Consider the following 13,089-nt stretch of genomic DNA (forward strand, 5'->3'; position numbering starts at 1 on the left):
GTATCTGGAGTGGGGCCTGCCTGAAGAGCCCCAGCTGCAGGACTGACCAAACGAGGGCCCACCACTGGGAGAGCCCCCAGAAGAAGTAGGCACGTCCAGACCTCATTGCTGGACTTGAGGGAGCGACACCAGCTCTCTCCCACCAGGCACACACTCCTCTCCACTGAAGTCACCCTGTCACTGTGACAGGAAAGCCTGTGGCGAAGGTGGTGGCTGGGTGTCAAGGGAGCCTTTTCCCATTCCTCTACTGACTGGGCACAGGGATAACAACGAGTGTGATAAGAGAGGGTGTTTGCACCCTGTTATAAGCTAGCATTTATCGAGTGTTTGCACCCTGTTATAAGCTAGCATTTATCGAGACTTAGGACGTTCCAGGCCCCGTGTTAAGTGCTCTGCATCTGTTATCTATCATATTTAAATGGCCAATCTACAGGGTAGATGTTATCACCCCCATTTAACAGATGATGGAACTGAGGTTTTGAATGGTTGTGTCACTAGCCTGAAGACAAACAGCTGGTAAGTGGGGGAGCTGGGCTTCAAATCCCGTAAGAGCCGGGGTTGGGATACTTTTTCTGTAAAGGGCCAGAGAGCAAACAATTTAGGCTTTGCAGGCCTACACGAATACAGACTCTGTCACTGCAGCACAAAAGTGGCCATATATAAAATGTAAACAAATGGATGTGGCTCTGTTCCAATAAAACTTTATTTATGGACACTGAAATTTGAATTTCATGTTACTTTCATGTGCCACAAAATATTCTTTTGCTTTCCCCCCTCAACCACTTAAAAATGTAAAAATCACAGGCCATACAAAAACAGGCGGTGGGCTAGTCTGCTGACCACTGCTCCACAGGCAGCACACTCAACCACACCGTTTCCGGCCTCTAATCATGAAGACCAGCCTTTGGCATTATTGCAGAACTCAGCCACGTCTATCTCCTGCCACACAGACCCCACATTCCAGCCCCAGAGGCAGCCAGCAGGCAGTGAGCACTGGAAGAGCACTCACCCTCACTCACCCTGTCCCAAGCCCTACGCGCAGCACTTATAAGCATAAGTGAATTTTAACCCACACCAGCTGGTAGTCCTGTGATCTCCCCCTTTTTACAGAGGAAGGAACAGAGGTACAGAGAGTTTAAATTCCTTGCCTGAGGTCACTCAGTTGTACACGTGAGAGGTGAAGCCAGGATTTGAACCCAGGCTGTCGAACCTGAACTCTACCATTGCTATGCTGGAGCCCAGCCTGGGCCCGAAGCCAGACTGTCTGGGTTTGAATACGACAAGGCACTGCACATAAGCCCTTGGCACAGAGTCTGGAACACATTAAGGGTTGATAAATGTTAGCTGCTAATATCATTAAGACTATTGTTACTACCACTATGGGCTAGCTATGTGGCCTTCAGCAAGTCACTGCCTCTGTCTCAGCCTTGGTGAGGTCTCTAAATAGCTGCCAGCTTCAATGTTTTTCAGCCCTATGAGGTTGCAGAGGGCTCCTTGTTTTCCTTGGGTCTCAAGTTCAGTTTAAACCTCTTGAGCTGGCCCTGAGGGGATCAGGATCCTTGCCTGGGGGCCACACAAGAGCCACAGAGGAGGTGGGGCAGAGTGGAAGGGTGGGGGGAACAACACACAGGATACCGAAAGGCCGGCCCAGCTGAGAGCTGGGAGCTCTCTTTCTTCCAGAGACACAGCCAACTATTTCTCACCAAAAATCTATTATGTTCCCCTGTAATTCGATCAGGCAAGAAGGGGGCCCCGAATTAAGTCTGGAACTAGCAAATTATCTTCTAATTGCACCCTCTGATTTCCATCTGATGAACAGAGTGTGGATGGAAGAAAATGCAAGCCACAAAGAGACGGGGCCAGGGAGCCCATGAGCATAACTCCTCTTGACATTTCACACAGCTCTGCTGTTCCAGCGGCGGCGGGTGCAGTGAGTCGGTGTCTAGGAATGCGAGCAGGAGGCTGCAGGCGCTCTCCATCCCCCCTACTCCCCTCACAAAGGACTCAGTGGGTGGGTGGGTGGGTGTGTGGGGAACTAGTGTAAGGACCTCTCAATGCCATAAAACTGCCTCCCCCTGGAAGAGGTGCAGCCGCCTCCCCCAGTGCTGACCTGAAGTGGAGGCCCCTCCAAGGTGGAGTCCACTTGACCCCCATAAATCCAGACCGCAGGAGGAACCATGAAGGACGCGAAACCACCAGACGTGAGAAGCCGCTGGCCGATCAGACACAAGCGTGTGGCTCCTCAGGGCCAACTTCAAAGGGCTCCAACCCCCCCAGAACTGGGAGGCGGGAGGTCACAATGGAGGCTGTACTTCCACCCCCTGCCCCTGGATACTGGTTCTGGGTGGAAAGCTGCTCTTCTAGGTACCAGAGCAGCTGGCACAGGATTTAGAGGCTGCGGCTGCCAGAGGCAACTGCAGGGATCCTTGGACTGGCAGTGATGGACGGGATAAGATGGCAGGGGAGGTACTAATCTCCTGCACATTTCACAAGTTGGAAATCTGGCGGAGAGCCCAGCAAACCGACTCCTTGGAACCAGCTGAGACACTGGGCTTCAAGGCGGCTGCGAGGCTGGCAAGGACAGCCTTCAGGGCCAGCGGCCCCAAGTGAGTGCTCTGGGGAGCAGTGGTGAATGAATGAATCATCCCAACCTCTTCTCAGAAGGCAGCTCTGGTCGGATAACCTGAAGCCCAAGGAACTGTGTCCGTGTGGGGCCCTCTACTGGCCGGGAGGACTCCATCCAGGGACGGGAGCTCGGGGACCTTGGAAGGGGAGCGGCGTCATCCCCATCTGCTGTTTTTCTTGCCTCTGCTCCCCCTCAATTCCAGCTCACTTTCCATACTACAGCAGCAGTCAGATGAGGGTCCCAGCAAGTCTACTGCTAGAAATTTTGCCCAGAGAAATATTCCTACAAATGTGCCAAGACCTGTGTCCAGCATGGTTTCATGCTGAAAGATGAGGAACAATCCATGTGTCCATCAGCAGGGGTGGGCTACATGCAATCTCACTTCCATGTGACAGAATACTACGCAGATGTTAAAAATAATGAGGTAGGGGTCTCCCTGGTGGCGCAGTGGTTAAGAATCTGCCTGCCAATGCAGGGGATAAGGGTTCAAGCCCTGGTCCGGGAAGATCCCACATGCTGTGGAGCAACTAAGCCCATGCGCCACAACTACTGAGCCTGCGCTCTAGAGCCCACGAGCCACAACTACTGAGCCCATGTGCCACAACTACTGAAGCCCGCACCTAGAGCCTGTGCTCCGCAACAGAAGTCACTGCAATGAGAAGCCCACACACCGCAACAAAGAGTAGCCCCCGCTCACCACAACTAGAGAAAGCCCACATTCAGCAACTAAGACCCAACACAGCCAAAAAAATAAATAAATTAATATTAAAAATAATAATAATAATAATGAGGTAGACCCTAGGGTCCTGAAACAGAAACTGTCCTGGGTAAGGAATTACGTGAAAAATCCAGGCATCAGAGAGAGTGTACAGTATGAGCCCACCATTTCAAAAGTCTATGCGCGTAATCCTTAGAGACCACCTGGCGGACTCTACCATGTGGCTGTCGGTTTCTCTTCAGGGTAGTGAGACAAGCAGCATGGAGGAAACAGCATTCATTTTCTACCTTTTGATATTGCTTACATTTTTTCTTACACTTAAGTGCTTCTTTTTAAAATGATAAATGGACAAAAACAAACAGAAGTCCTGGGACCTCCCTGGTGGTCCAGTGATTAAGAATCCACCTTCTGGGCTTCTCTGGTGGTGCAGTGGTTAAGAATCTGCCTGCCAATGCAAGGGACATGGGTTCGAGCCCTGGCCCAGGAAGATCCCACATGCTGTGGAGCAACTAAGCCCATGCGCCACAACTACTGAGCCTGAGCTCTAGAGCCCGCAAGTCACAACTACTGAGCCCACTTGCCATAACTACAAAGCCTGCGTGCCTAGAGCCCGTGCTCCGCAACAAGAGAAGCCACAACAATAAGAAGCCCGTGCATCGCAATGAAGAGTAGCCCCTGCTCACCACAACTAGAGAAAGCCTGTGCACAGCAACAAAGAGGAAAAAAAAAAAAAAAGCAAACAAAAAGAATCCACCTTCCAATGCAGGGGATACGGGTTCGATCCCTGGTCAGGGAACTAAGATCCCACATGCCGCAGGGCAACTAAGCTTGTGCACCGCCAACTACTGAGCCCGTGAACTCTGGAGCCCGTGCACCACACCTAGAGAAGCCCGTGAACCGCAACTAGAGAAGCCAGCTTGCCGCAATGAAGAGAAACCCACGTGCCACAACAAAGACCCAGCACAGCGAAAAAAAAAAGTCCCATGGTTTAGAGTAAACACCTCCTCACGTGTTTTTCCTAGTGCTCCTGTCCAGAGGCAAAGCCTGCTTGGGTGCCCTGCACTCGGGACCCCCAGGGCTGTCTCTCCGGCTTCCCTCCTGGGGTCACCACTCTGGCCACCTCCTGCCCCACTCTACTTCCTGACCCGGCCACGTAGGCTCTCCCTGGGCAGTCCCCAAGCCTTTGCTCCCTTAGCTCCTGCAGCCTCCTCCACCTCCAGCTGGTGACTGTCTCCTCCTTTTTTTTTTTTTTTTTAATTAATTAATTTATTTTTGGCTGTGTTGGGTCTTCGCTGCTGCACGCAGGCTTTCTCTAGTTGCGGTGAGTGGGGACTACTCTTCGTTGCGGTGTGCGGGCTTCTCACTGCGGTAGCTTCTCTTGTTGCAGCGCATGGGCTCAGCAGTTGTGGCTCGCGGGCTCTAGAGCACAGGCTCAGTAGTTGTGGCGCATAGGCTTAGTTGCTCCGCAGCATGTGGGATCTTCCCGGACCAGGGCCCAAACTCGTGTCCCTGTATTGGCAGGCGATTCTTAACCACTGCGCCACCAGGGAAGCCTCTGTCTCCTCCTTTTTCCAGGCCCACCTCCAAAAGAGCACTCAGTGTCCTCTGGAAAGGGTTTCCTTGACGCATCCCCAAGCACATCACACACAGGAGGGGCTAGGAGCCCGTACCTGTCTACCTCCAGATCGAATACATGAGGCCCACACCAGGCCCACACCTGACATTTGCAGATGCCTAGTAAATGATTCAGGACCCCCATTACGAGCAACTTCTAGAGTGGTGATAACTAAGGTTTACAATGCGTTTTCAATTTACAAAGGGCTTTTATGCTCATCATCCAGGTTAGTCCCTGCAACAACCTCGAAAGGAGTACGTACAGCACAGACAGGGCAAGGGAAGCTGAGGGATGTTAGGTAATCCATCCAAGGTTACTGCGGGGAGGTGCAGGACTGAGATTAAAAGCCAGGTTTGCTGACCTCTAATCCCATGCCCCTTCCTCAACAGGAACCCTAATGAGGCATTCAGGAATCCAGCCTCTCCAACACCTACCCAGGGCCCCAAAGTGCTGGGTATGCTTAACTCCTCCATCTGATTTCTCTAGATTTTCTGCCCACATTCTTATTGTCAGGATATCATGAAAGCAAATGCCTTGTGGAAATCAAGAGGGTCTCGTGACCAACAACCCGGTGAAAACATGAAGTCAGGTCTAACAAGCCATGACTGATCCACCACTGCTGAATCCTCGCGATCAGCCCCCTTCCTAAATGCTCACTGTCCACCTATTCCATCATCTGCAAAATTCCACAGAATTCCACCAGAATTTGTCCACAAAATCCCATTCAGAATTCTGTGAAGGAGTCAAGTCAGAAGAATTCTAAGTTCACTTTTTCCAGGATCTCCTTTTTTCCTCCTTTTTGAAAACTGGGCCAGTTAGTGACCTCCATTCTTATTTCACTATTAGATCCCCAACGCCTGGTACACGGCAGGTATGGAACAAACTATACTTGGGGTATTACCCCATCTCCACGGTTTCTCAAAAGTAACTAACTGTTGCTGTGCCAATAAGGTCTCCCTGCTTTTTCTTCCTTCAAAATATTAGGAAATAATTTTTCCAGTCTGAAAATCTAAACACATTTCATGTGACTGGGTACCCTCATACATCTTGGGCTTTCTACATTCCCTTCCGAGTTTCAAGGGACTGGACTATATCTCTAAGGTTCTCTCCAGATTTCCAGGATACCTGATTAAGCTGGATGCCAAGGACTGTCTTTTGCCCCGTATTTGTTAACACGACACCACGTTCCAGAAGTCGTGGACACTTGGCTCCCTTTCTGTAAAACACTGACCGAATTCTATGAGCCCCGCACTGGGGTGGGCTTGTTCTCATACCCTTTCATTTAATTCTCATAACCCTGTGAGGTTGGGATGTCATCTCCTTGTTATGTATGAAGAACTGAAGTCCAAAGAGAAGGTCATTCAAGGTTACAGGTCTAGGAATTGGCAGAGCTGGGATTTAACCCAAGACTTTGGATTCCAGGTCCAAGACACTAAAGTTGCCTCAAATAACTATTCTATACTTGCTATTTGATTTACAGTGGTGTTTTTAAGTTTGGTCGAAAGAACTGCAGCATCGGACACCCCTGGGCAGCTTGTTGAAAGTGATGATTCCTGGACCTACCCCAGGCTGATATAATAATAATTGCTGAGAGCGAGCCCAAGTATTGCATTTTATAGAAGCCCCGGTGTTTCTGATGCAGACTGAAAGCTGAAACCACCGCTTTCCTCTTTCCTGTGTGCTCTTCCACTTGATTCCACTCTACTCTCACACGAACCCTGAGAAGCAGGCAGCACAAATCACTAGCATCCCCTTGTTACAAATGAGGAAATGACTGCAAGGCAGCTTGTTCATCTTCTTATTCTGGATGCAGCTTAAGTACAGAAATGTTTGGTGGTTGACATTCTGTACAGCCTTGGCTCGCTGGGGACTTCCACCCTCCTGGCGCTGTTCTTACTCATGTGTAACACACAGTAGCTGCCTCTGTCTTTTCCTCACTGACACCGCAGTGTTGCTCAAGGTACAGTGGGAAAAGGTGACTCCAGAATATAGGGTCTTCTCATGAAAAGGCAGCCTTTGCAACGGAAACAAGTTAACAAAACAAAACACAAGGGCTGACAAAAACAAAAACAGCCTGTGCTGCTGCAAGAGTCAGTGCTACTGATGGGAGCAGAGTGGGGCACCCTCTGTTCTAACCAGGATCACCACTGGGCCGCGTCAGCGAGGCAGGACCAGAAGGTGACTGACACGTAGAAGAAAACCACCCTAATTCAAACCTGGCTTGAGGTACTGGGAGGTTTTTCCTGGTAATGGGGAGGAGTGTAGAGACAGAGAGCTTGTTAGCACCCTTCCAGCACTGCCCAAGCGAGGAGGGATTCTAGCCCTTGCAGGAAAACTACAAGGCAAATTAGCACAGTGGGCTGGGCAGTGCAGAAGGCATGCCATCCCTCAAGGCTGCAGCATTGCTGGTTTTAGACTCCAGAATGGCATTGATAGACGGAGGTCTCATTCTATGCCCCCATTTCAGAAGAAGAGCTCTTGCCTGGGAGAATACTGCAGAACAAAGATATGGGGATGATGTGCACTGGCAGGGCTTTATCCAAGTGTCAAAAGAGAAAGATGGTTGTTCGATAGAAACATGATTCGCCCAACAAGCACTGAGTGCCCGCTGCGTTCTTGGCACTCGGCCGAGCTCTGGGAAACAAAGATGAACTGGATGTGGCTCCAAACTCAGAGAATTTCATACTCCGAGAGTGATGTTAGACGTGTAAACAGATACTGACAGGGCCACGACTGAGGTTATACAAGGAGAGTAACAAAGAGAGAGAAAAAGGCTCCTCTGATTGGTGGGGAGGAGTGTGGGTGCATTCGGGGAGGCTCCTCCACAGAGGACTGGCTGCATCGGCCGAGTCTAACAGGCTGATCGCCAGGCAGACAAGAGGCATTCCAGCTGAAGGAACAACATGTGCAAAAGCACTGAGGCAGAACAGGGGAAGGTCCATCCGTGCAGCGCAGGGCACATGTGAAGAGCAAGCAGAGGGGAGGCTGGGATGGGGGAAGAGGGCACGGCAGACCACCAAGAGCCAGGTCACCCACAGGTGGTGAGGAGTTATCAGAGGTATTTAAGCAAGCAAAGGCTCCCAATGAAGAAAACACAAAGCCTGAAACACCACAGAGAGCGCTGGTCCTTAGCTGCCAGTTCCTCTCCCTGAACGGGCATTTGTCTCAAGTCCACAGCTGGCTGTGTGTACGTCCACTGAAGCCTGCTGGCCAACTAGTGTTCACTAACAGCAGACCAGGGCTTCATCCTCAGACCACGTCTCCACCAAGGTGGTCCTTTTAACACCTGAGATTTGCCTGCATGAGCTGTAGAAGAACAGGGTCGCAACCCCTTGTAGATAATTATCCACTGTTGCTCTGTAACACTAATATTAGAAAACTGAATGTTTAACATTCAGTGTCAAATGCTGTGTCTACACATTCTTCCCCTGACTGCATGGGGTTTGGATACCTTGACAAATCTCCGGGAAATGTCTGGCAGAGAAGACCTGAAAATCTAACCTGGCTGACAACAAACTTGCTGTGTGATCTAAGGCAAGCCATTAAACATCTCTGGGCTTCCATTTCTTCCTCTATAAGAGGAAGGAGTTAGGTGAGCAAAACATTCTACACCAGTAGGTCAATGCTGAAGGGCTGTGGTCAGAGAAACGCTGACTGGCTGAACACCCAGAGACCTCTCCAAGGCTAGGGTCAGCTTGGTGAATCCAGGACCTTAATTCAGGCCTCATTTTTGACCTTTTAGGTCCAGGAACAGGACTTCATAGTATCCAGAGAGGTGCAGACATTCTAGGATGTGTCTATCCTAACCATTTATTAACCTTTGTCCATTTATGAATTGGCACTTGAAATCAGAACACCACATCCCCTGTACAGGTGCTGTTCCCTGATCCTTCCTGTCATCAAGAATCCCAGGAAGCCGAGTTAGGCATCAGAAGGCTGCACTGTGAGCATGGACTTAAAATACAGGGAAATGAGGAGCCATGGAGAGAAATTTCATTCTGGCAGCCATGAGCTAGCCAAACCAGCCCCGCCTACAACAAAGGATGCCCTTCTGGTGACTAAACCCAGATTCAGTATCTCTATGTGGACATACTTCTAGTTTTGCCTGACTTTTCACTTACTGTTTCACTTTTGGCCACTCATTATTCTACTGGTTTTTAAACTAATTTTTAATTGAAAAAAAAATCATTACTTCTTTAGACATGTAACAATCACCAATTCACGTACTATTCAGCCCTGGCAGACACTGGGCTCCCTAGGAGCTACTAACAAATGGCTAACAGTCATGGGCACTCACTCTGCAAGCCCTGGTCCCACCAGGGCCACGCATGGCTTCACTCACTCACCCCTCACAATAACATGATGAGGCAGGCACTAGGCTACTTTCTCCATTTCATAGATGAGGCAACAAAGCACAGAAAGGGTAAGTAACTTGCCCAAGGTGCACAGCTAATAAATGGCAGGACCAGGATTCGAACTCAAGCAATCTGGTTCTAGAGTCTTTCTTAACTACCACACAATACTGCTCTTGTTACACACAGATCCAACTAGTTTAACTCCCAGAGGACAAACTTCATTTCCAAGTTCTTGGGGAATTGCCAAACCATCCACCCCCTCCCTGCCATAAATCACCCACAAGTAAAAGATACTTTTTTCCCCCCACTTTATACTCAATGGGCATCTTTAGCTAATGCCATCCTTCAAAGATTTTTAAAAATTTGAAAAACAAATAAATTTAAAAACTTGCGATTAGAACTGGGATTTGTCAGATTTCAGGACAGTTCATAACTAGTTTGGGCCATAGTTGAACATTTCTCTTTCTCTCTCCAGGGCTTGCTCCTGTCTGGACTGTACCTACAGAGTACAGCTCAAGACCTGCTGCTGGACAGGAGGACTCCTGGGTCAGCCTCTTTGGCTCCTTTGGGGGCAGAAGACAAATCTTTCACTTTTCACTCAACACTTGTAGGCAATTGTCCCAAATAACCCAATGTCCGGAACCAATTCCTCCCTGCCATTTACAGTAACTGCAGCCACGGTGGCTGCTAAGGGAAGGATGTGGGGAAGGGGAAGGGCAGGGAAAGGCCTCGCTTTCATCACATCTCTTGGCCACCTCAGGCAATTCATTCAACAAATATCCCTCCCATGCCAACATGTGCTCAGTGGTGACACATAAGGGGCAAAAAACCCTGTGGTCCCTGACCAAGTTATGCTAGCATATTAGAGACCTCAGGATGTCACTAAGGAGATGAGCAAATGAATAAATGTGAGATTAAACCCACAAAAAAAGCTTCAAAGGGAAGGTCTATGAAAGCATAAAACAGGGGCCACAACCTATTCTGTAACTATTTCCCTGAGACAACCGTTCCTCATCCAGGTAAAGACCTGAAGGATGAGCAGGTGTTAACCAGGCGAAAAGAGGATGAGAGAGCATTCCAGGCAGAGGCAGCAGGATCAAAGTCCTTGTCAAAAGGAAGAAGGGCGAGTTTTGGACCTGTGAAGAGCAGCAAGGTTGAAGTAGAGGAAACGGGAGGCTATGGGGCGAGGCCAGACCACGGGGAACTCTACAGGCCACAGAAAGGACTTTGGCCTTTATCCAAGAATGCTGGAGAGTCGTTGAAGTGTATGAGGACAGAGAGATGACAGAGTGTGACGTGGTCAGATTTTTTTTCTTTTTAAAGATCACTCACTCTGGCGGCTCTGTGGAGAATGTATTGGGGGTCCAGAGTGACCATGGACAGTTAGAAGGCTACTGTGGTCATCACGTGAGGGATGATGGTAACCTGGAACATGGTGGCGATAGGAGAAATGGAAAGAAGTGGACGCATTCAAAGTATAATCTGGAGATAAAACTGACAGGCTTGGATATAAGGATGAGAAAGAAGAGGTATCATGAAGGACACCTGGGTTCTGGCTTGGGCAGTGGGCGGATGGTGACGCCATTCAACGGGACAGGTTACGATGGAAAAGGAGCCAGTTTTGGGGGGAAGACTGAAGGCCCAGCTGCGTCTGAGATGCCTGCAAGACCTCCAAATGGACATGTGAAGTTGACAGCAGGATAGCTAGTCTAGAACTCAGTGGAGAGGTCTGGACTGCACACCAATTCCATCAGTATGTGTAGTATGTGGTCAACAGCATGTGGAGGACAGGACCATGTGGGTGGGTGAGACTGCCCAGGGAGGGAACAGTGAGCCCACCTGGAGGAACGGCAATGTTTCAGAGCTGGATAGAGGCGGGTGAGCAAACTGGAATGACCACAGAAGTGGGAGAAAACGAGGGGGGCATGGAATGTCAGGGAAGTCAAGGGAAGGGAACGTTTCAAGAGTGACTGAGACACTAATAATAAACGTTAACATATATTAAGTCTTAATTACGGCCAGGCACTCTGCTGAGGGCTTTGAATACATGTTCAGATTTAGTCTGCACAACAACCTTTTGAGGTGGGAACCATTTCACTCTTTTATAGATGAGGAAACTGTGGCAAAGAAAGGTTAAGGCTGTGACTCATGAGGAGCTGGGATGGAAACTCAAGCAGCCTGACTGCAAACTCTGATTCACCTACCTCCAGGGCAGCTCGGGAGGCCATACAAGATGAGGACTGAAGAGTGGCCGGTGGACGGACTGCTGAGTCTATCCTCTGGGACACCCCCAAGGGAATGTTCCAAGGGAGAGACAGAATGGAAGCCAGACTACAGCCCACTATTAGGAACGCTCCAAGTTTTGACCTGTTTTTCAGCTGTCTGAGGGAACCAGCTAGGAGATATGACCAGTAGGTCCAAACTGTGTCCCTGACAGCAGCTAACTGGGTGCTTTAATACAGTAGATGATGCTCAAAATGAAATGAGAACGGCTCAGGAGCACAGTGTTGCTACGTGCTGCTGCTGACCCTTTATATCACCCCATCCAAATGTTTTCAGAGTGCTCTCTGATCTGTTACCTCCGTGATCCTCACAACAACTTCATGAGGTGGGTTACTTTTACCACATCTTAGAGATAGGAAACTGAGGCTCACAGCTAAGGAACTTGCCCACAGTTACACAGCTGGCCTGGCTCAGCTAAGGCTCAAATCCAGGTCTTCTGACTCCAGGTCTATTGTTCTTTCGTGGGAGTCACAGTGGAAAAAAGACCCTTCTTTGAAGCCAGAGAGACCTAACTTCGAGTTGCAGCTCTATGTGACCCTGGGCAAGTCACTCTACCTTTCTGGGCCTTCCTGTATAAAATGGGGTTGTAGGGTTACCATGAGGGTTGAATCAGATAATCTAAGTGAAACTCCCAATACAATGCTTAGTAAATTATCAGTCCTCCATCCCTGGCCCCACCCCCACCCCCTCCATCTCTCCATCTCTGCCCTGGACAGCCGATGTGGGGCTTCTACGGGGTCTTAGTTTTCTTTTTCCAAAGAACAGAGCAGAATTAAGGCACATTGAAGGTCACAAGCTGCTGCTACATATTAGAAGTCCCACTCTGTTCATGCTGGAGTCCCTTGTGGGGGCAGAAGAAGGCCCAGGTGTTTGTCCTTCCCCTTCTCTGCGGGGCAGGCCCCAGGCCCCAGTCCAGCAGCCAGCCTTAATGACCTGCTGGCTGGCTGTTTCCTTAGAGATAAACTAGACAAACTAGAATCAAAGGCTTTTGGGTCAATAAATGGGACAGCAACACCAACAGTACAACAGCAGAGGGCAGGGTTGCTCCACTGACTCCCACTCCAGGAGCCAGAGACCCAGGAGAAATTTAACAGCACTTTTATTGACACTAGAGAGTTCATGAAGCCTTTGAACCAATGTCCTTCAGTGCTATCTGACACCACCAGTGTGTGGAGGGTGATTTCTTTTCACCCTGAAGGTACAGAAGAGGAAACCGAGCCTCAGGGAGGGTAAATGACTGCCCTAGTCAGGAATGCAAAGACTCTGGTAAGCAAGGAGTCAGGATGCCTGGGTTCAAATCCCAGCTATGCCAGTTTCTAGCTCTGTGACTGTAGCAAGTAACCTCCATTTCCTTATATTTGTAAAATAGGTAAGACCAGTACCACCATTATTAGGTTGTTGTAGGAATTAAATGAGATAATGTACGTGACATATGCTTAGGACAGTGTCTGGTGCAGAGTAAGCACTCAATAAATGGTACCTGTTACTGTAA

General features: G+C 49.3%; 1 protein-coding gene across 1 annotated transcript in view; it reads right to left on the bottom strand.

Moving 5' to 3' along the window:
* The window catches only part of LIMK2 (LIM domain kinase 2), a 54,835-nt gene that overhangs the window by 25,828 nt on the left and 15,918 nt on the right, over nt 1–13,089 (bottom strand). The window lies entirely within an intron of this gene.

The sequence above is a fragment of the Balaenoptera ricei genome, chromosome 14, assembly GCF_028023285.1.
Source record: "Balaenoptera ricei isolate mBalRic1 chromosome 14, mBalRic1.hap2, whole genome shotgun sequence".
NCBI classification, from domain to species: Eukaryota; Metazoa; Chordata; class Mammalia; order Artiodactyla; family Balaenopteridae; genus Balaenoptera; species Balaenoptera ricei.